Source organism: Peromyscus californicus, unplaced genomic scaffold, assembly GCF_007827085.1.
Source record: "Peromyscus californicus insignis strain IS unplaced genomic scaffold, ASM782708v3 Scaffold_2__1_contigs__length_46816999, whole genome shotgun sequence".
Classification (NCBI taxonomy): Eukaryota; Metazoa; Chordata; class Mammalia; order Rodentia; family Cricetidae; genus Peromyscus; species Peromyscus californicus.
In genome coordinates, this window is record NW_026294540.1 from 39195850 (window position 1) to 39218576 (window position 22727).

The window sequence follows — 22727 nt, forward strand, 5'->3', positions numbered from 1 at the left end:
CCTCTTCATCCCCCTGCACACGAGTGTGGGGTGACACCAACACTTCCTCATCCCCCTGCACACGAGTGTGGGGTGACGCCAACGCTTCCTCTTCCGAGCATCCAGGTGAAGCAGCTAAGTGTGGCAGCTGTGCTCTTCCGCGGCCTTCTCCATCTGCTGACAGGCTCCACACTGTGCTCCCTACAGCAGAGGAGTGATAGCTGCCATTCATGAAATGCACCGCCCACTCCCCTGGGTTCTTTGCCTGGGATAGCCCACCCTCTCTATCTTCACACCCTGAAAGGGGGCATTGTCAGCTATGTTTTTATACAAGGGGCACTTGAGGATCTTTCAGCAGTGTCCTCACCAGTGCCCAGAGCTTTGGTGAGGTGATCTCTGCAGGACACCCCCTCCCCTTTACCATATAGGCTTGGGAGTCGCAGAAAATGTTCCTGGCAAGATTGTATTGGATGCTATAATGAAATGAGTACCGCAACTTAACCAATCAGAGGTGGATTTGATGTTAGAGATACTCTTATTGTGAATCATCGTGCTGGTCAATTCTCTCGTTGGTGTGACAGAAATGCCTGATCAAAGCAGGTAAGGAAGTAGGGCTTCATGCTGGCTTATAGACCTAAGTAGTGCAGCCCATCACGGTGAGAAGGCTGGCAGCAGGAGCTGGTTACATGCCACCCACATCCAGGAAGCAGAAAGATGGATACTGGTGCTCAGATGGGTCACCCACATTTAGGGTGGGTCTTCACACCTCAGTTTACTTAATCTAGACATTTCCTCACAGACATGCCTGGAGATTTGGGTGATTCTAGATCCTGTCAAGCTGACAATATTAACCATCACAAGTCTACCTCCTTGTCAATTTGGCGTTAACACACATCAGTGTTAAACCACAACCTTATTCTCCACACCACACAGTCCCCATTGGCCAGTGGTCATCTCCTAATTCATAATGCAAAATGCGTGCAATCCAACTTAAAAGTGCCCATGATCTTTAGCAGTCCCAACACTGTGAAAAGGTAAGTACAAAGTGTCTTCAGAGACTAAGGCCATCTCTTATCTGTGAGTCCCTACATCAGAAAACCAGCTAAATGCTTCCAACATGCACTGGCATAAAGTAAATATCCTCGTTTCCAAAGAGAAGACTAGGATGGTCAGACCAAAGCGAGACTGAAACCCAGCAGGGAAAACACCAAATCTGCAGCTCCATGTCTGGCATATGGGACTCATGATGGATTCAGCTGGGCTCCAGGGGCTTAGGTAGCTGTCTGCAGCTCTGGCATATGGGACTCATGATGGATTCAGCTGGTCTCCAGGGGCTTAAGTAGCTGTCTGCAGCACACATAGCCTCTCTCTTGGGCCAGTTCCACTCCAAGTCTTCAGCTTTCCTCCCTAGATGTCTCATGGTTCCAACATCTCTAATATCCTGAGATCTCCACTACAGCCTCGACTTCACCTCCATAGCTTTGTGTCATCGCCCCTCAGAGCCTTCTTACAGCAACTCCGACCCTGCCACACGTCGCCTGGCCTCAGTGTCTCTTTGGAACCCAGGCCCCAGACCCCACACCCCCCTTACTCTTGCATAGTTCACGACTGCAAAAGAAGTGCCATATGGTCGGCACTGCCAAGTTCTGCTGCTGATTTGGGATAGATCTCGGATCACAGTTTTATTAGCTTCTGTGTACTGACCCTGGAAAAACACTTCCCTGAGTGATTGTTTTCAAGCAGGGAATCCCTTGGGTGGCCCCGCCCTTTCAGATGAATTTGCATATTCAGTAGATGGAAGCTTCAGGGGTAAGGTCTTGCCTTTAGGGCCCCTTTCATGCTGTCCCGGTGCAGAGAGTATGGTTTCTCTTTTATGCTTTCGTTAGCTATCACAGCTGCCTTCAGACCTGCTTTATCTGTAAGGCCAAACCTGCTCACACTTTTCCTGCACAAACTGCACATCTTAATTATCTTCTGCTTCGCTGTTTGCTCTGGCTTGCTGTAGACCTGGATGATGACAAAGCCTAAATGCCATCCTGTGTCAACAGATGAGTCCATTACCTTTGAATTCAACAGTGATGCAGCCATTCTTTGCCAGAGTGTAACATGAATGACTTCTAGGTGAGTTCTCAGTACAGTCCTGGTTCCCTTCTGAAACATCACCAGCCAGACCCTCACTGCCTACGTTTTTCTCAGCATTCTGGCCTTCTGAGCTCCCACCAGAATGATCCAGCAGGTTCTGTTTATAACATCCAAGGGCTTCTCTAGCCTGAAGTTCCAGACTGTTCCACATTCTTCCAGCAAACCAGCTCCAAAGGCTCATGGACCACAACAAAGATGACGTGTCTGGGTACCAGCTCTGTGGTAGTCACTTCCCTGTTGCAGTGGCCACAGTCCCTGACAGAAGTGGTCATTTAGCTCTCCCACGACTTTATATGGGTCACACCAGAGGCTTGGGAGAGGGGGGTGGAGCCACTTTGTAAAGCAGCCCAGCTGTGTTCTCAGTCTTATTTGAACACAATCCTCTGCGGGTATAAGTTTATAGACCTGTTTGTTTCAATAGCCATGATCATATTTTATCCTCAGATAATTTGTACACGAAATCTTTGTATCAGATTTTTAGTATTTATTTCACAGCTAGCTGTGAAATATAGTTTGATTCTAGAATAGTAAAAATTGTCATGGTAATAATGAAAGAAAAAAAAAAAAACCTAACAAAACTCCCTGTAATGTTCCTCAGGCCTCTTTGCTTTCATTTGATACAGGTGCAGTTTTCCCAAGTATTTTTGCTCATTTATGTAATAATTCTCATTATTTTCCTTTGTCAAAACTAGAGTTAACACATCCAGTGACCCTGAATGGCAGTCCCGTGATCAGGCTAAGACTTAACTTTCGGTGTTGGGGAGGTTGCTGGACATGGTGTTTTAGGTCAGGGTATCTGCCACCTGTTTGGAAGCAGGAGTTTGAAACAGAAGGAGGTCAGGGTCCTGGGGAGGTGAGAGTAGCCATTAGGGCTGCTGTTACATTTTTCTTTCTCCCCAAACAGCTGTGGCAGTGCAGAGTTCCAGCTGTCAGCAGAAGTTTAAAAAAAAAAAAAAAAAGAAAAAGAAAAAGAAAAAGAAATAAAAAAGGCACGACCTCTCTCTGGCCAACAACAGAAGGCTGTGTGGCTCCCCTGGAGAGGCTGAGGGAGCAGAGGTTAGCCAGTGGGGCTGGGGCTGGTCATTCAAGAGGATACTGGCACCTGTGGAGTACTGAGGAGTCAAGGTTAAGTGCATTTATGTATTTAGTGTGCACGGGAAAGGCAGAGGGATGGAAGGCAGTTTGTGCTGAGCATCACATGGGTTCTGAGTTTATTCACAGTTATTGGGAGTGGTGCTCTTTCTGGGTGAGGTGGTCCCAAAACATGCCGAGGAAGAGAATGGGATGCAGAGCCAGAAGGAGCAGACTTTTGTGGGGGAGTGGGCTTCCATGTCCCCTTCATGTAGGATTCTTTTGTTTTTTCCCCAGTGTGGGGAATTGAATTTCAGGCCTCCAGATGCTAGACAAGTGCTCTACTACTAAGGTATATATTCCCAGTCCTTGAAGGGTGACTTGTAAGTGTTCATTTTTCACTCTTTAGCTTGTGCCCTAATTTATTGAATATATAGAAGTAATTCCTGGGCCTAGAGAAATGAAATGGCTCAGTGGTTAAGAGCGGCAAGTGTGCTTCTAGAAGATCAGAATTTGGATCTTAGCACTAAGTCAGAAGGCTCACAGTTGCCTGACACTCCAGCTCCTGGGGACCTGGTGCCCACTTCTGGTCTCCACAGATCCATACACATGGCAGACATTTACACAGGCGCTTACACACATATACACATACATTTTTTAAAAGTAATTCTTACCTTGCTGGTGTCAGTGTCGTGGATTAAATAAGATGATTTATGTGAAAGCCTTTTGTAACCGACCCTCTGGATTCAAATGTAAGTTGTTATTGATAAGAATAACTTGTCATTTTTGATGGGGAACCAGATAGATGATTGCTTTGTTTTAATTCATTCATCGCATGTAAATGATACTGTATTCTTGCAATCAGAGTCATTTAATGAAGGTCATGATTAGAAGTAGAAGGAGTAAGCCAGTAAACTGTGGTGTTATTGTTTGTTTTGAGACTGGGTCTTACCATGTAGTGCTGGCTGTCCTAGAACTCACTTTTATATCAACCAGGCTGGAGCCTTGAACTCACAGAGATCCCCCTGCCTCTGCCTCTGCCTCCTGTGTGCTGGGATTAAAGGTGTGCACTCCAACATGCCTGGCTAGGAAACCTTTTTTAAGTAAGATATAATGCAGACATTTCAGAATAGATACGTAATGGATATTGAAAATTAATGTTTTTGTGTATCTGAAGTGTTTCACATTTTGGCTAATAAAAAGGCAGCATGTTTGAAGGACACATTGAAGAAAACTGAGCTGGGAAAAAAATAAGAGCAAGATGGTGAGATGTGTCTCATTCTGCATTCTCTAGCGGACTATTTTTAGCATCTCTTTGAATCAATGATAAATTCTCATTTCAAGATTCAACCATTGAAGGAGAGAAAAACATAAACCAGTTTGTTTAGGCCAGGATGCTTTCCCCTCGGCCCAGATCTGTTTCGGGCTTTAACATGTGACGGGGCACTTCCTGGGAGCCAGTGGTTTGCAGTCTTTGAAGGAGCAAGAGCAGCGGGGAGAGAAAGCCAGAGGATCAGCCAAGGACATGCTGCTCCACTTTGACAAACTCCGGAGTCCGGGGATTGCTTAATGAGGAAGCTGCATTGTATCTGTGATGCTGGACAAAGGAGTCAGTCAGGCGTCCCGTGGCCCCACTGCCTCCTTCCTGTCCTCGGGTCCTGTTGTTACCAGTTGGTGTCCACCCTCTGGACCCCATCCCGTCTGCGGCCCGACCTGGCTGCTGCTCGTCTCTGTCCTCAGTCTTGGGCTGCCTCTGAGGACAGCTCGAGAAAACTGCTTCCGAAGCCAGCTGGGACCAGTCCATGCTGTCGATGTTCAGTGGTGCTGCTGTTCACCAGCCTGGCCACGTGCTTCTCCTCATCAGCCTCTCCCAAAGTGGGAAGCCTTATTTCATTCTGAACAAATTATTCTTATTTTTATCTTTCGATGCTCATCCCAGAGAGGCTCATTAACCGTTTGGTGGCCTGGAAACAGCTGCTCCCTGGCACACATTCTCATGCTAAGCCCATGTGATTCTTGAGAGTGGTGACCACAGATTTAGTTTGAGGTCATTGAGTCCAAGGCACAGCCAGCTTTCTCTTGCTCAAATAGGTCAGAAACAATTCTTCTTCTTCTTCTTTTTTTTTTTTAGCTTAGGCATTTGAGAAACTCGCTTATTTGTCAAATGATTGGGTATTGTGTATGCACTAAGGGGGAAACAGGGGAGGGAGAGTGGAGTTAGGATGGAAGGTCTGAGAACTTTTAGGGCCATACTTTCCCTCCAAAGGAAATTAACAGAAAAAGAAACACTAGCCTGGCCTGTGTAGGCTGAAACATTGTACAGCTGGAGAATCCGTTTTTCCTGCTATGAATATCTGACCATCTCCAACCTCTACACTTTTTGCTCTCCAGTGGTCCAGTTATTTTGATATGCTAATGAAGAACTCAACAGATTTAATACCAGCGCTGAACCTTTCCAGAAGACATCTCAAGGGTTAGTTTTGTGTGTTGGTTTTGTTCTAGGCTAACATTGAGTGGAAACTGCTGTGATGTCCTTTCTGGGTGAGCCCAGGACTTAGGATCCATGTGCAGTGACCCAGCTCTGCAGTCTTCAGTCTGGTGCAGTGGCTGCAGGTCAGGCTGTGGCAGTGCTCGGTGGCCAGTGTTGTCATGTGCCGAGGCTGGCTCTTCTATCATGATGTCATTTAATGATTCTCTCAGTCTCATCTCTGTAGCTTGGGAACAGGTTTGAAAGAACTACCCTTCTTCTCTTGTGAGGAAGTGGAGGGAAGCCCATGAGAGAGTGAGGCTGGCTCAAGTGCCCACTGCAGACTGGCCTTCTGTGAAGTGGGCACAGAGAAGAGAGATGGGCATCGCCTGGGTGTCTGAGCGGTACTCTTCCACAGTGGTCACTGCTGGTTGCTCACTGTTAAGAAAAGGATGGGAAATGCCAGTGCTGGCCTGCTAGGCCTGGGGTGATGTGTGCTGATGAGAAGTACTTGAAGGCCACCCTGGAAAAGCAATTGGCATCCTGCATGGAAGGCCTTGGATGCTATGCTCAAGAACTGGACTTCACTGTTGGGAGTGCTGCAGGGTCAAGGAACAGGGACCCGATTTGTGCTGACATTGTCAAGGAAGTGGATATGTACCGAGGGGACAGACGGGTGTTGCAGCCCGGAAGTGTGTGTGCCTTCCCGGTAGACCTTGTGTGGTGGTAGACCTTGTGTGGTGGGCAGGCATCTCTCCCATGGCTAGAGAGCCCTGGGTACCTTTAGGCCTGTGTTAGACCTCAGGAAGGCGGTGGAGTTGTAGACTTCAGACCCTGGTGTTGAGTTAGAGCAGGGAGTACTGATTTGATGTTTCAAGGATGCAGCTTCCTCTGAGTACAAAGCAAGCCTTATTTCAGACTGGGGTGCTTGGTCTCCGGGATGACAAAACATTAACTCCCTCTGGGCCTCTGCTTTGTTTATGTAGAAGTGGACGGGAGTTGGAGGAGGGGAGCTCTCACTAAGTAGGAGGTGTGTCTCTTGGACTCCTCAACACCTGACACCGCTGAAGTCAAGTGTGAGAGGCCCGTCTCCGTAGAGACGCGTGTGCACTGTATGTAACGTGTCAGGAGCAAGCAGCCAGCTAGCATGGTGTTCAGATGATGTCAGCCCTTTATCTTCACGTTCACTTTATATACTCTGCATCCAAAGGATGGCTCCCCGGTGTCGGTGTTCCACGGGCAAATTTTAGATCCTTCTGGTTAGCTGCAGCTGCTGCCAGGTTGCTCTCAGCACTCAGTCTACCTCCCTCCAACACTCTTCCAGCCCGGGATGCAGCGTCTTTCTAACCTGTAGTGGGAGGCTAGAGCCAAGGGGCAGAATTTGACACGTGCTTTCAAGGTGGCTGTTACTGGTGATTCTGTAATCAGGCAACTACTTGTATAAAGACAGTAAGTCTTCTCGTGTGCTGGGCAGGCAGGTGTGGATTCACTGGCAGAAATAAGGGATGAAGAGTGGATTGGCTGCTTTAGCATCACTGTCCATCTTACACGGCAGCCCAGGTAACTGGACCCTTCTGATCGGCTGCTCAGTGTTTCTCTCTTCAGATTTGTCTTTTTTTTTCCCCCTTTTGAAAGTCAGTCCATTTCAGGATTCCATTTGATGGTGTGGCACCTAGCATGAATGACAACATTCATGTTAGGTCTGACCCACAGAGGCCTACTGCAGTTGAGTCCCCAACAGTAGCCTTCCATGGTCATCCTTTCAATATTTCCCACCAGGCACTGTTAGTATGGTCAACACACGTTCCAGTCCCGAGTTTCTGCAAAGTCATACGATGGCAGGGATTGATTTTCCTTCCTTCCTATCATATCGGGCTCACAGCCATCCTCACTTCCAGTTCCCAGGGCATCCTGCATCCTCTGCTTACCTCCAAGGGCACCATGCACAATGGTGATGTGCATACATACATGCAGGCAAAACATTCATGCACATGAAATAAATAAATCTAAAAGGTATTTTCAGAAGCGAAAATGCTAGCTGACAGTGTGATTTGCGCTACATTTGATGAATGCCACCTGGTGTTTTTATTTTAACTTACTCCACTATCTCTTCCAGCACTTGCTTTATATTTATCTGTGTGCTCCTACCAGTTCAGTAAAGACTTGTAAGGGCAAGGGCCGTCTCTTGTTACTCAACAGTGGATCCCCCATCCTCTTAACAGTCCAGGTATAGGTTGTATTGAGTTGTGGGACCAGATAAACGCGGTCCTACTGATTCTGCTGTAAAAGGTGGAGTCGTGTAATGCAGTGGTGTTCATGATCCCGCTCTCTCTCCCTCCCTCCCCTTCCCTTCCTCGCCCCCTCTCTCTTTCTCTCCTTCTGTCCTTCCTTTCTCTTCCCTGTGCTGAACTATGTCCCCAGTCCCTTGAAATGTCTTGTTTCGTGTGTTATGAAGTGTGTTTTTCCAACACTAATTGTGGCTATGCGTTTTATAGGATTGAGCAGGGAGTTGCAAACAGAACGTCATTTGTGAATAGTTGAGGATGCTGCTGGCCTGAACTGGTAGATGAAAATGGAGTCTAGTTAAGGGAGTGGAAGAAGGAAAGGAAGCCAGCAAACAGCCACACCAGGAGGGGCCACCTGTGAGTTGTGTGTGTGTGTGTGTGTGTGTGTGTGTGTGTGTGTGTGTGTGTGTGAGAGCTTCTGAGTTCTGTGGAACTAGGATCGGCAGGCTTAAGAGCCGTGGCATGGACCAAAATAGTCAACAGGTTTAGTGCAGTCCGATTAGGGGAATCTGGGCAGATTAACAGTGAGCAGTTTAGACACAGCCTGTTTGCATGTGAAGCATTTTCATATCACAGAATTCCTTATTTCATATTGACTTTGAATGTCATGAGCAAGTGAGATCAGCAGACATAAAGACAGAGAACGTTAGATTACCATTGGCTTTGGAAGACTTTTAGAAGACTTCCCGAGCATGCGTAGTACAGTCGCCTTTTATGCTGGGCGCTGAGAAATGTGAACTGAAGGTAATTTGTACTGCTGCTGTTGCCATAAATGGTCTAAAATGCATTTGAAGTTACCTGAACTCATGTTCGTTATCATAAAAGATGTCTGGTCCTCTCCCCTCTCTCCTCTCTTGCTTTTAGGACAAGACTTGAAAGCAATAACAACAACAAAACTAGGTGGTTATTTATCCAAAGCTGTGACTCACTATGACTTCATGATGTACGTACGAAAAGTGATTTTTTTATTTGGTAGCAACATTTTGACAATTACCTGGAGACAACACGAGTGTATTTTGATGCTGCCGTGTTGAGGCCGCTAATCAGTACCCAAATGGCTAAGGGTAGATACATCTTTGATGGGATTTTGGAAGAGAGTGTGGCTCCACAAAGACCACCCCTTTAACTATTGATTTGCTTGGTCTTGGAGTCAGTGAACACTTGAGCGTATGTATGCTATTCTTCACAGTATTTCTTTCTTAGATACTTGTAATAGGATCTTCTGTCCAGCTCTCTGAGCCAGAACCCCCAGGGTGGTCCTGTTTGACACGGTGGCCAGTTGCTTCATATTATTGCTTATGTTAACATTAATTAAAATGAAATGTAACACTAAGTCTCTCTGTCACACTAGCTGGATTTTCGACACCCAGGCCAGTGTTCCAGGTCCCTGGAGGCTGTCCGATTGAACATTATTCTCTGGAGCATTTCTCTCATGGCAAAGAGCTTAGGTGTTCAGGCTACCTTAGGGTATTCCTTGACCCCCAGGTCCACTTCTGACCGTGACCTGCATCTCACACTTTATCCCCTGTAAGCTTCTCCTGCATCTTAGTGTGAGGCTGTATCACCAGTCATCTGAATTGTGACTCAAAGTCAAAAAATCCATAGATGGCAGGCCCCTGCCCTGTGCTGGTTTGGACCATTGAAACCTCTAAAGTGCTGGTTACCTGAAACCTCACTTGCTTCTTCAGGTCTGCTGAGAAAAGCTTTGATATGCAGGATGGGGCTTTGGTCATTGCAGAGTGTGAACTCACGCTGTTTGACCTGTACCTGCAAATGTATTGATTGAGGAGTGTAGTGTGAAAGTGAATGAGAGAGTAGGTTGCATTCTGAAGGGTAGAGATGATTTGGGTACCTGTAAGCTAGAACTGAGGTGGGTGCTCCTGACAGAGGAACATGATGGGCAGGAACTGGCGGGGGGCGGGGGGAGGGGGGCTATAGTCTGCTCCTGGATGGTAGCCACATAGGGCTGCTGGGTTAGCCTTGGGCAGGAGAAGAGCTGGAACTATGGAGCTCTCTGTAAACCTGTGCCCTGAGCTGGCAAGATTTCACCTCTTTAAAAATTTATCTTTAGAGCTAGTTGGTGGTGGCGCATGCCTTTAATCTCGGTAGGAAGGCAGAGGCAGGCGGATCTCTGTGAGTTCAAGGCCAGCCTGGTCTACAGAGCGAGGGCCAGGACAGCCTGGGTTGTACACAGAGAAACCTGGTCTCGAAAAACCAAAATGGAAAAAAAAAAAAGGAAAAAAGAAAAAAACTGTCTTTAGATTTACTCATTTTAAGTGTATGACTATTTTGCCTGCATGTATGTATGTACATCACATACATGCCTAATTCCTGTGGAGGTCAGAAGAGGGCAGTAGATCCTCTGGAACTCGAGTTACAGATGGTTGTGAACTGCCATATGGATGCTGGGACTCAAACCCAGGTCTTCTGGAAGAGCAACCAATGTTAACCACTGAGCCATCTCTCCAGCACCAGGATTTCACCTCTTGGTAGCTGTGCTGGGTTTCACATGTAATAGCTTTGATCACTAACACTATCTAGTTAATTCTCAAAGACTTTTGTGGTTCCTGGCCTGTATTAGAAACGTTAGCAGCTTTTCAGGGAAGAAAACCGCATATGTTTGTATCTGAAGAGAGACCACACGATCTAGTTAGGAACAGGGTGCTGTGCCAGCCACAGTCAGTCAGCCGGGTGCTTGCTTGTCCTGTGTGGTCCTGGACAGGTCACCTCCTGACACTCCGGTTCTTCAATGCAGTGGAGTCTCTACCTGCTTCGAGGACTAAGTTGGACCCGTGTGTGATGTTGGTTCTAGAATGGTCCTGACTGCAGCAATCACCAAACGTCAGTTAGTAGTAAGAGCAGTGCTTCGGTGGACTTCATGAGGTTGGAGAGTGCCTGGGGATAACTGAGTATTTGGAAACCAGGACACTGGACACTTTCCTTCCCTGAGGTGCAGTTAGACGTACCCATTTCTAAAGTGAGCCTAACAGTATTGGCGGATTGGCTGCTTTTTTGTCGCTGTGATAAAATGCCATGGCTAGAAGGAATTTATTTTGGCTTACCATTCCAGAGCCAGAGTCCATGGTGGAGAAGGTATTGGCATGGTGCAGGAACAGGAAGCTGGGAGATCATATCTTGACCATACATGGGAAGCAGGGACAGGAAACAGGAAGCGAGGAGAGGTCATAAACCCTCAAAACCCACCCCAACAATGTGCTTCCTAAAGGTATCATAACCTTCCCAAACAGCACCACCTACTGGGGACCAACTATTCAAACACATGAGTCGGATTGGGGGGAATGGTGTTTCTGATTTAGACCATGATAATTGGTTACTCTTAAAATCATCTAGTGGAGGAAAAATGAGGCCTGGATAATCCAAAACCCAAGGATAATTTTCTGAATTTATAAATAAATTGATACCATACACAAATTACTTAGGAAAAAAGGACATTTTTTTTTTTTAAAAAAAAGGGTTTATTTTCTGTTGAGTTTTATGTGTTCATGTGTGTTGTGTGTATGTGGCCATGTGTGCTGGTGCCTGTGGGGGTCAGAAGAGAGTGTCAGAGCCCTGGAGCTAGAGTTACAGTCCATTGTGAGCTGCCTCTCGTGGCTCGTGGGAACTGAACTCAGGCCCTCTGCAAGAGCAGTAGGCAGGCACTCCTAACCACCCAGCCATCTCCTCAGTGCCCGGTTTTCTCTTTTGCTCTTCAAAATCAACAGCAAGCTACACAGCTGACTTTTAAACGGGTTCTCAGAAGCTTCGCCGTGCTGGTTCTCAGCCTTTTGAACTGGTGTAACTGAGGCAGGTTCAAATGATTCTTCTGGAAGACTGAAGCTGCTTTGCTCTGTTCAGAACCTGTACCATTTCCACTATTCCCCTGTGCCGGGACTGCCTGCCCCAGGCTTTCCTGGTGACTGGTGACTGCTCGGCCACTGGTGACCGCTAAGAGGCTTTTGGCAGGTGCATCCGACTTCTAGGCTGCGTTGTTGTTCTCCATGTCTCTCACGAACTGATTTTGCGACAGAATCTCCCATGCGTTTCTCATTCTGACTCTTTTGTGAGCAGTCGTTTCTCAATGGTTTTATGTGTTTGGTGTCTAAAGGGGGCTGACTTGTCTTTTCTGGTGTTTATCTCCATGTTTTTCACCATTAAAATGTTTGTAACACAACTATCAAGATTCTAATTAAATACAAATATTGTTGGGAAAAATGAGCAGTCCTTACATGAATGATCAATATTACTTGACTAATTCTGTAGAGGCGGTAACAATGCCTAAAATAACTTACTGTTGGATGAACAAATCAAATCACTTAACTGAAGGTGCTTAGAATACAATTGACAGTTTTTCTGCCCTTTAACTCTTATTAACTATGAATCCTTGACGTTACTTCTAGAATTTCTTCCAGAATAGGAAGCGGAGCTAAATAAAGCTTTATGTACTGTATTAGATCTTTGCTAAACTAATTAAAAAAAAATTAGTTGTTCTGGGATTAGGGCTCCCTTGGTGAAATTGTTGAGCTGTAAAATCTGAATTTCGGGCTTAGGTGAAGACTGGAGAATGTCTCAGCTACTGTTATTAATTAGTTCCTTTATTTTCTCATCTAGTTCTGATCCCGCTCGCCGTCCCTGCTGACACCTGAGCCGCAGCGGTGATGCTGCCAAGACCTCTGCAGCCCACAAGTCAACCTGCATGGTAGGAGTGCCAGCCGCTTAGCTTCACGGCCGCCCAGGTTCAGCAACAGTGTAATCTAGAAATGTAACCGGAAATAGAATGGCGTAAAGGATGTTGATGGCTTTGGATATTTACTAACAGTGTAATTTAATATATTGCTAATAACTAAAGGCCTTTGATTCTAACCAGTGTCTCAGGATGTTAAAAGAGAAGGACTATGGCTGGACAGATTCATGTCATTTTTGTGTGAAGCAAGTAACATGACTATCTGGTTTACATCTTATTACACAGTTCTATTCTTATTTCCCCCCCATGAGATTTTTTTAAATGAGATTTTATTTGTATTTTATGTGTGTGGGTGTTTTTCTGTATGTTTGTGTCTATCTGTGCTATGTGCATGCCGTGCCTGCAGAGGTCAGAAGAGGGCATCACATCCCCTGGCAAATGGCTGCCATGCAGGTGCCGGGAATTGAACCCAGGTCCTCTGGAAGAGCAGCCAGTGCCCTTAACTGCTGAGTCATCTCTCCAGCACTGTCTCCCTCCCCCCCCCCTTAATTGAACTGTACAGTTCTCAAGAATGACCTTTGTATATGACAGAGTTGTGTCACAGTGTCAAAAGGTCGGGCATGTCCGGAACTTTTTCTTCCACTTCTTCTGTGCCCACTCCTTGTCAGGTGGTCCCGACTAACAGACCATTCATCCTGTATCCAAATGTAATCAAAGGTTCTCTTGCTGATTGCAGAACTCCAGTGATGAAAGGAGACATCCTGGCTGTGCATTCTCAATTAGTCCGATACTAAGGACTCGTGGTAACAAAAACATCCTGAGCACTTGATTTCATTAGTGTGAAAAGGAAAATATGGGATGCCAAGTGCTGTTTACTGCAGAGGCCCAGGAATCTGACAGTGTTTAGAAATCAGCATGATTCACAATATTAACAGAATCAGCAGCAGAGTGTTTTAAACTCCTGTGGTCGTTTATGTAGCTGCATCTAGCAATACTCATCATTTCGTGTAATGATAAAATTCATAATTGGTAAGGTCTCAGAAAATAGGAATGTAAGAAACATTTTCAAAAATGGGAAAAGAAAATCCTTCCAGAATGCGGTAAAGGTGTCCGTGAAAACCCTGTGGCTAATACTGGACTCATTAGTGACTGTAAATGTTGGGAACCTTTACCTGAGGTTGGGAACACGCCAAGGTGGCCCGGAGATCTGGGAGCACAATGAAGCAGGAATGGAAATCAGAGGACTCAGGAAGAAAGAAACCAAATCACCTTCCAGTCTCTGAAGTAGCGAAGGATGAGAAGATAATAAAGTCTAGACACTCGTGACAGCAGCACAGTCTGTAACTCACCTCTGCCGAGAGAGATGAACAGAAAAAGAGAAAACAGCTGGTGTGTAGCGCAGCACAGGACAGTGGTTTTTAAATCCCTCGAAGTCTCTGTCCTTTTCCCCACAGCCCAAGACCTGACCCTAAAGCTCCCCACCCTGTTGGTTTAGGCCACAGAGGGCTTGGGCTGCCTCCATTTCTAATTGTGTACTCTGTCACAGAGCATCCAGCCTGCGACTCTCTCTCAAGAGTTCCGAAACAGGCAGGGGCCAGCAGCGAGGGGAAGGGGCTGTTCCCTCAGCACCTGTAACGCTGATGAATTCTCAGTGTGCCTCATACTGAAGATGGACCATAGCAACTCATTTCTTACAAGGGGACTGCGGATAGGAATGGATGCTGAATGCCAGTAGACATTGTCTGCTAAATGTGTGTGTGTGTGTCCATGTGTGAGCACATGTACATGCAAGTGTGCAGGTGTGCGTGTGCTTGTGTGTGTGCTTGTGGGGAACATGTGTGTGTGTGTGCACACTCACATGTGCATGTTCACTAGTGTGTGCATGTATGCCCATGTGTATGCTTGTATGGTGTTTATCATTTGAGTCATATTGTATAGCACTATAAGTCACATATTATGGCTGTTGATTTCTGCTTAGTGCTTCCCAAATCTTTACTCGTTTTTTTTTTTATGAAGTTTTGCAGTATGGAGTGGAGGAAATTTGAGTTCTGGTCCCAACTGCTTGGAACAGTTATGTGACCTATCTAGTGGCTATGGATGATTTTCCAGAATTATAAGTCACTTGAAATAAGTCAGTTACTTTAGCCTGGGTAGGACGTTTAGACATTTTCTAAAAGCTGTGTCAGTGTGCCCTGTGTGGTGGGTGGAATAGTGCAGCAGTGCACACACAGTGTGCCCTTCCCTCCTAGTGCCCTGTGCAGTGGAATAGTGCAGTAGTGCACACACAGTGTGCCCTTCCCTCCTAGTGCCCTGTGCAGTGGAATAGTGCAGTAGTGCACACACAGTGTGTCCTTCCCTCCTAGTGCCCTGTGCAGTGGAATAGTGCAGCAGTGCACACATTAATCCTGAATGTGGCGTCGACAGGTTTAAATGGTATCAGTCAGCTGCTGTTCTTTGCTTAAATTGGGTCGAAGTCTTGCAAACGCAAAGTCCATCTTCTTAAGTGTTCCAGCCGTGAGCTTCCCGTGTCAGCGGCTCTCGGCTCTCGGCCTCAGCAGCTCTGAGCTCTCATTGCCAGCAGCTGTCAGCAGCCAGTGTTGACGGCTGCTCTTGGCCGCCCTCTGAGCAGCTCTGTCGCTGTCCCCAGCCGTCCCCAGCTCCTGGCAGCTCTCCTCACAACTCTCTGCCTGCTTGGCATTTTCAAAGCCAAGAGCTCCTGGTGTTACCAGCTCTCAGTGAAAGGAACTCAGCCCACTCAATCCCTGACGCAGACGTGAGCAGATGATAAAACCTTCAGAACATGGCTAGACTGGGGTTTACATAAGCTGCTCTGCTTGGAACAGGTCTGACACTGGCCCAGGGAGGACAAGATGGATGCTGCTTCTATAATCATAAAGGGTGGGCTCATGCACAGGCTGCTGCTCACTAACTGTGGACTTCCTGTATGGCCATGCCAGCCTGAACACATTGGGCTTACCTACCCTGGCTGTCATAGATGGGGGATGCTGGTCACAGACCAGAGTTAGGCCACCTGAAATGGCTGTAGTGTGGGTGGAGATAGCTGGAGTGCTGAGGCTGTGTCCAGGGCACTTGCAGAGAGACCACTGCACACGGGGCTGAAGGAAACGAGCCAGGAATGGAGCTGGACAGATTTAGTTCAACCTGACATAACTCAGTTGAGAGAATGCCCCTGTCAGACTGGCCTGTGGCGAGCCCGTGGGGAAGTTTTCTTGACTGATGATTGTTGTTTATTGTTTTCTTACTTTGGGGGCCCTCCACCCAGCTCCCAAATAAATCACACACGGAGGTTCATTCTTAATTATGAATGCCCGGCCTTAGCTTCTTGTTTCTTGCCAGCTTTACTTAACTGTAAATTAACGCATCTGCCTTTTGCCTCTGGACTTTTACCTTTCTCAATTTTTGTATACCTTTCTTTCTTACTCCATTGCTGGCTGTGAAGCTTGGTGACTGGCCCCTGATGTCCTCCTCCTTCTCTTGCTCCTAGATCTCCCTTTCCCAGATTTCTCCTTCTTTTTATTCTCTCTGCCTGCCAGCCCGGCCTATCTTTTCTCCTGCCTTGCTATTGGCTGTTCAGTTCTTTATTAGACCATCCGGTGTTTTAGACAGGCACAGTAACACAGCTTCATAGAGTTAAACAAATGCAACATAAACAGAAGTAACACACCTTAAAATAATATTCCCCAACAGATGATTGATGTGGAAGGACCCAGCTCACTGTGGATGGTGCTGGCCCTGGGCTGGTGGTCCTGTGTTGTACACAAAGGCAGACTGAGCAAGCCAGTAAGCAGCACTCTTCCATGGCCTCTGCTCAGTTCCTGTCTCCAGGTTCCTGCCCTGCTTGAGTTCCTACCCTGACTTCCTCCAGTGATGGACTATGATGTAGAACTGTAAGCTGAAATGAATCCTTTCCCCACTAAGGTGCTTGGGGTTGTGGTGTTTTATCACAGCAGCAGGAACCCTAAGACAGGAATTAAGACACCTGGTGGTTGCTATAACAACTTCAGAAGTGATGGTGCCTGGAAGGGGCTTTTCTGTGCTGTCAGAATGATAGCTTAGATCGATCCTCAGGACAGCCTGTACACCCACACGCTCAGTGGAATCCTCAGCCGCAGTAGAAGCCATGACAGGTGTTGTGGCAGCTAAGATTCAGAGGTCCGGAATTCAGAGCCAGGGCTCCCGGCAGCCATGCCTGATCTGGGCTGATCTGTGCTTCTGCGGACCATCTGGACCCTTTAGGATGGTAGTGGCAGCCGTACCAAGGAGCCCATCTTTTAGGGCTGCGGTGGGAGGTGCAGGCTTGATTGTCAGTTTGCTGGCCTCCCAAGGGAAAGAGCCTGGTTGATTGACATCTGCTGTTTTTATTTCGAGGGAAGGACCCTCGTTTGCTCTCTTGTTTGCCGGCCATTTGTGTTTCCTGGATGGGACTTCCTTCCCTCTTCTGTTACGTCTCTTAGCCATGCCTGCTGACCAGCACAGCCCTCAGCACGTGTTTAACTTGTGGTTTCTTTGTTGCTTTTTAACCGTTGGGGGTTGTCTGTCGTCTGTAGCCCAGCAGCATTATTCAGGCATTTGAAATGTGGCTCTTGATTTCTATGAATCGGAACATGAAGGACAAACCTACACAGGGATGTTTTTATTGATTATAAAACTTTTGAAATAATTCCTATAAATAATTGTTATCATTCTAAACATACCTGTTGACATGCACACCTAGTCATACATCTCTCATTTTAGTCAAGAAATACATACATTTAGCGTGTGCCGGGGCTTGAAAGGAGAATAGATTTCATGGAGCACTGAAGGAGAGCAAGACGTTTCTCCCTTCTCCTGTGGGAAATCACACTTTTCCTTGGCCTGGCCACAGCGTTTCACTGAGTCTCCTTAGCGACTCTGTGCATTCTAGTCTTGCACACTCAGTTTCTTCACAGTTACCAAATAGAATTAGTGTCCCATGAGGCCATACTGGATCCTGGCCTACAGAGACTTGGGACTATTCCTCTGGCCTGAGCAAGTGTAGGCTATGACACAAATATCTACATCTCTACAGTGACCAGCCAAAAGCTAATCGTGTGTGTGGAAAGTGCAGAAGAGAGTGAGACAGAGTCTTAGGTCATGCACACAGTCAGCTACAAGGCAATGTGGGGAGGTGAGGATCCAGGCAGGTCGTCCGTTAGTGAGATAAAATCTCAGACACAAATGGAACAGTAGAAATGTAGCCAGCTTATCTTTCACCTGCTGGAGTTGACGTTCATGGCACATGAGAGTTAAATTGGGGGAGGGAAGGAGAGAAAACAGGAGCATTGCATTGGAAGTCAAGGTCATCTCCAGTTCTCAAACTGACATCAGACCACACTGTGGACAGCAGAGGAAACCAGTTAGCACAGCAGTACTTTGGTGAGTGTGATCTTTATGGTCCCTCTGCCCACTCAGATTGCATTTCTCTAAAGTGTAACAGAGAGGATATGCTCAGGCAGCATGATTGCAGAGGACCATGTGACTAGTGGGAGTTCAGGAAGCCAAGTCCTTGCTTTGACTGTGGGAAGGTAGAGCTAGTGATGGCTGTCTCCTGGGAGATAGCAGGAGGCCCTTGACTCCACCCAGGGTACCGTAACACAGAGGCAAATACAACTAGACTGAGTCCTGACCCTTGGGATAGAAAGGGCACCCTTGTGAAAAGCAGAGTGGCTCTGGTCAGCATCATGTCACTCGCAGTGTGACCACAAGGATGCTGCTGGGACCGCTTGTCTTGTGAGGTGAGGTACACATTCATGTAATTAGAAAGCCAGCATCTGCAGCACGTACAGACCTAGTTCAGTGTGTATAATGCACTCTGTGCCACCCAATTTAGCTCTGCCACATGCTGCAGTCTTAATTGCCTGGCATGCAGCAATCAGACTAAAGGTCACCAGTCCATCAGGAATAGAAAAGACAGAATCGTTAGCCCTGCCAGGTCTTGCAAACGGATGGGGCCTTTGAGTCGCTTGTGTAAAGCATCACATCATCTACAAATAGGGGCAGCCTTGCTGTTTTTAACCCTTTGATTTCCCTCTCTTGTTTCACTGCTAGAGTGAAGACGTTAAGCACTGTATTGAAGTCTTCCTGTGATCTTAGTGGAGAGGTTTTGATGTTTTCTCCATTTGGTACCATGCTGGCCAAGGTTTTCGCATGTGCCCTTGTTTTGTTGAGCTGCAGTCCCTCTATTCTTGGTTTCTTTGTTGTTTTTTTTTTTTTTATCATGAAGGAACCCTCGGCCCAAAGACACAACTCTCACCTCACAAGGGTTAAGAGGCAGTCAGTTCTAGAGTGAAATGTGAGTGACCATGGCCCAGGAACACAGACTCAGGTTATCTTAAATAATATGTTCCAATATTGTGATCGTTTGATGATGTTTTTATAGTAACAGAACAAAGACAGTCATAAATCAAAGCATTTTTCAAATGGAAAATGTTAGGCTTCGGGTTACAGCAAAGCTGGGAAGTCTCAGCTGTGACTTCAGATGCTGTTTGGTGGCTTCTTAGATGTTGCCTGATGAAAAGTAGGGTTTTGTTAAGTTAATCTGTTCCAGGAGGTTCCTCTGTTAGTCATGGAAGATCAGACACAGAAGTGGACAAGGAATAGTTGTTTAGCGGGCTGAAGGTATGTTGTATGTTGTACATACAAGATAAACTGTAGTTAGGTCCTGGACCTGCAGTATTCCAACCTCTCTGCAGTCAGTGAGGTTCTGATCGGTCAGTCAGCCTTGCAGAAGGATCAGTGGCCAGTGAGCTTTTGGGGGGACTTCGGCTCACAGTTCCCCCCTCTTGGCCATGTATCAACATTTTGTGCATGTGAGGACTGCATATAACTTATTAAATATTATTAGTGTCCCCATCACCAGGAATGTTTCATTCCTAGGACCTGATGTAGATGAGGTGCTGGGCAGAACAACCAGCCACTCCTCAGGAGATGGTCATGTCTGGTAAAGCCATTAGAAAACAAACTACAATTATTGGATCCTATCAAAATTTACTAGCCAGTCTCATCCAGATTTGGTTTTTTTGGTCTGTATTTGTCATGACATGTAACAGGTCCCAGGAGTAATCTAAAATTAAAATAATCAAGAACCCTGGAAGGCTCGCAAAGCAAATGAGAGAAACAGATCATTTAAACAACCAAAATTTACAGTTTTGAAAATGCTTGATTGATTGCCTGTTTCCTCCTGTACTGACAGTTACTTGTAGCCTATGAGCTTATTTTATTGTTTGGAGTCTTTGAAAAAACCTACTGCCTTTTAATTTTAGTTTATCTTTTAGCTGGCTTGATCTTAGAGCTACAACCATGGACTAGCCTGCTCTAATTCCCAGGAAAGATAACTTGATTAAAAGTTAATACTGCCAAGATTAATATTGCTTTACCATATAGGAATAGACAAAAATACTAAATATTATAAGCAACTTTTTAAAAAATCTAATTTAAAAAGAATTTAAGAAACGTAAGAAAAGAAATGTTTAGGTGTTAGGTACTGCATTGCTAATGTAGTTGAAGATGAGTGTCATCCGGTATTCTACATCATGTGGATGTGTTCTGGGAGGGAGCCGACACGTGTTTGAAACAGCAAGCTGAAAGTTTGTCTCCTGAGGTTTATAGCATAGGAGTAGACTGGACCTAGCAGGGTGGAACCCTTTTCTTGTAGGCCGCGTGGAGGCTTGAGTGGGATGATGGGATGCCCACTTCCCAGTTGATGAGTTAGTTCATCTGGCTTTCTTTATCCTTCCAGAAAGACTCTGTAATTCAGAATTTTTAGTTATCATATTTAAAGTCTCACACTTCCTGAGACCTTGTGCAGGAATCCACTGGACCAGCTCATGGGAACCACTGCCTCAGACAGGCACTTTTACTGGCTTCGTATTCAGTTTCTCTCGCATTGTGGGACATTGTTTGGGGGGGTTAATTTTGTTAATTTGCAGAACATAAGGTCTTATGCCTTTATCATGACCTGCTTAAGAAACCCAACTTAGCTTGTCCGGTAACCTTTGAACCAGACTACCTCGCTCTGCATGGCGGGTGGACAAGTCGGTTACTGCCCGCCTGCAGCAGCTCCTGTCGGCTCCTCCTCTGCTGTCTCCTGTCACCATTCTCATCGCAGCTGTGCTGGTTCTGACCAGCACCCACGTGCTGAGTCACCACTGTGAACACCAGGCTGCGGCTTCCGCTCCGCTCAGTCGGCTGGCCATGTGAGTCTGCCACTCCAGTAGAGACTGGGAGGTCTGACCTGATGCTCACAGGGCTCCTGTTGGCTCTGTCTCGGGTGCTGCTCTGACTTGAGCAGCCCTATCTCATGCACTGCTGCTGGCTCAGCTGACGGAACTGCACTCATTCTGGGAATCCCTTGGCGGTGTGTGGTCTCCAACAAGACCTGGTGACACACCGAAAGCTTTGTACCAAGGGCCTTCTCTGAAGAGATGGCAGAGTCTATAAAGTTAGTTAGGCTGTATAAGAAAGGAGGGTCTCAGCTAAAATTGCCCAAGAAATAAAGCTATCCGCCTGACCTAGGAGACAGGCGTTGTTTCCATAAGGATGTTACCTTAGTTCAGAGGATCGTTTGGCCTTGGATGCTTGACAGGTATTTTAGATAAATACACTGTTAGGAGTTCTTGGAAGCACACATAGCATCCAAGAAAATCATTGTAGGAATCAGCTAATACATACACAAAAGCTAAAATATCTCCAAGACTTCTTAAGCCATGGCTTGACCTTTTGAAAAGTCAAAGACTTTTCCGAGTAGTAGCTTTTGTGATAGCAGCTGGATTCCATTACATTTTCCTGTGACCTGCAGCACACAGCAACTCTTATAAAGGAAAACATTTAATTGGGTGGCTTACAGTGCAGAGGTTTAGTCCATTATCATCATCATGGTGGGAAACGTGGTGGCCTGTAGGCTAGATACTGGAGAGGGAGCATCTTCACTTGTAGGCAACAGGAAGTGGTCTGTCTCACTGGGCATGGCTTGAGCATATATGAGATCTCAAAGCCTGCTTCTGCATTCCAGTTTGTCACTGCAGACTTTGTCCATCTGTCTCATGCAGGGAGATCTGTCCGTCTCCTCCATTAAAGAGCGCAGTCACTCCAAGCTGGGCATCATGGTCCCACTTCCAGATTCCTAGGAGTCTGAGATCTAGTTCACAGTTCTGGGATCTAGGTTGTCTCGCTAAGTTGAGACCATTTCCCAGAAAAGTGGGACAAATCAACCGTACCGCTAACACTGATTCCTCACAAAGCCCCTGATAACCCATAAAAATTTCTCTGGCAACCTTTGCTTCACACTTAGCAGACAGACAGACTTAAAAGCATGGTTTGATGCATCCTGGTTCTTCCAATAGAGACTCGTGCTGAGCTCTTCTGTGGGCGACAGTTGGATTAATCAACTGTTTGTCTTTGTCATTTGTAAAGCATTCTCAGGGGTAAGGACCAACCCAGCATTGGTTTTCCTTTCTCATTCTTGTGCTCAGTTAATTCAAGACTGAATTAGTGTCAGATAAAATAAAGGCAACCTGGGAAAAGTGTGCAGGGACTTCACATTGGCCCAGAAAGTGTTGCTTACGGTGGGATTGGAAAACTATCTTGCTAAAATTGCAGGTAGGGACTCCAGTCCCGTGTGTGTGTTGTCAGTGTTTACGTGTGTGGGGGAGCTTCAGAGAGAGAGACACGGGAGAAACAGTTGAGAGACTAGCCAAGGCTGAAATTCTAGAACAGCAGCGGGCAGAGGAAACAAACGATACATAAGCATGTGGCTGAATAACCAACGGACTCCTTTTTCCGGAATCAGGCTGTGCTGAGGGCCATTGGTGGCATCGGCGTGAGCAGAATTCTTAGATCTGGATCACTTGGGAGCAAAGGCAGCTGCAGGCCTCCCTGTAATAGTCACAGACATTCCTGCAGGCTGCAGGAATGCGTTTCAAGTGGGAAGAAAGGAAGTGTCAAGTTGCTGCGTCTTCCTCATCCTCAGACCTCCTTGTAGCTGTATAGTGTGATGAGTGAACACTTCAGATGCAGGGACCCCAGCCATTGAGACAGTCACCACTACGAAGACAGTTCCCAACAG

The 22727-nt window shown here is 46.4% G+C and overlaps 1 protein-coding gene across 5 annotated transcripts in view; it reads left to right on the forward strand.

The window, feature by feature from the left end:
• Positions 1-22727, forward strand: part of Wasf3 (WASP family member 3) — a 93525-nt gene that overhangs the window by 31906 nt on the left and 38892 nt on the right. For 3 of the 5 annotated variants that reach the window (XM_052754496.1, XM_052754500.1, XM_052754498.1), the window contains exon 2: positions 12553-12640. The gene's annotated coding sequence lies outside the window, so the exon portion shown is untranslated. Of the gene's footprint in view, positions 1-5510; positions 5666-12552; positions 12678-22727 lie in introns of those variants that run through there. The other 2 variants (XM_052754497.1, XM_052754499.1) reach the window with 2 other exon arrangements.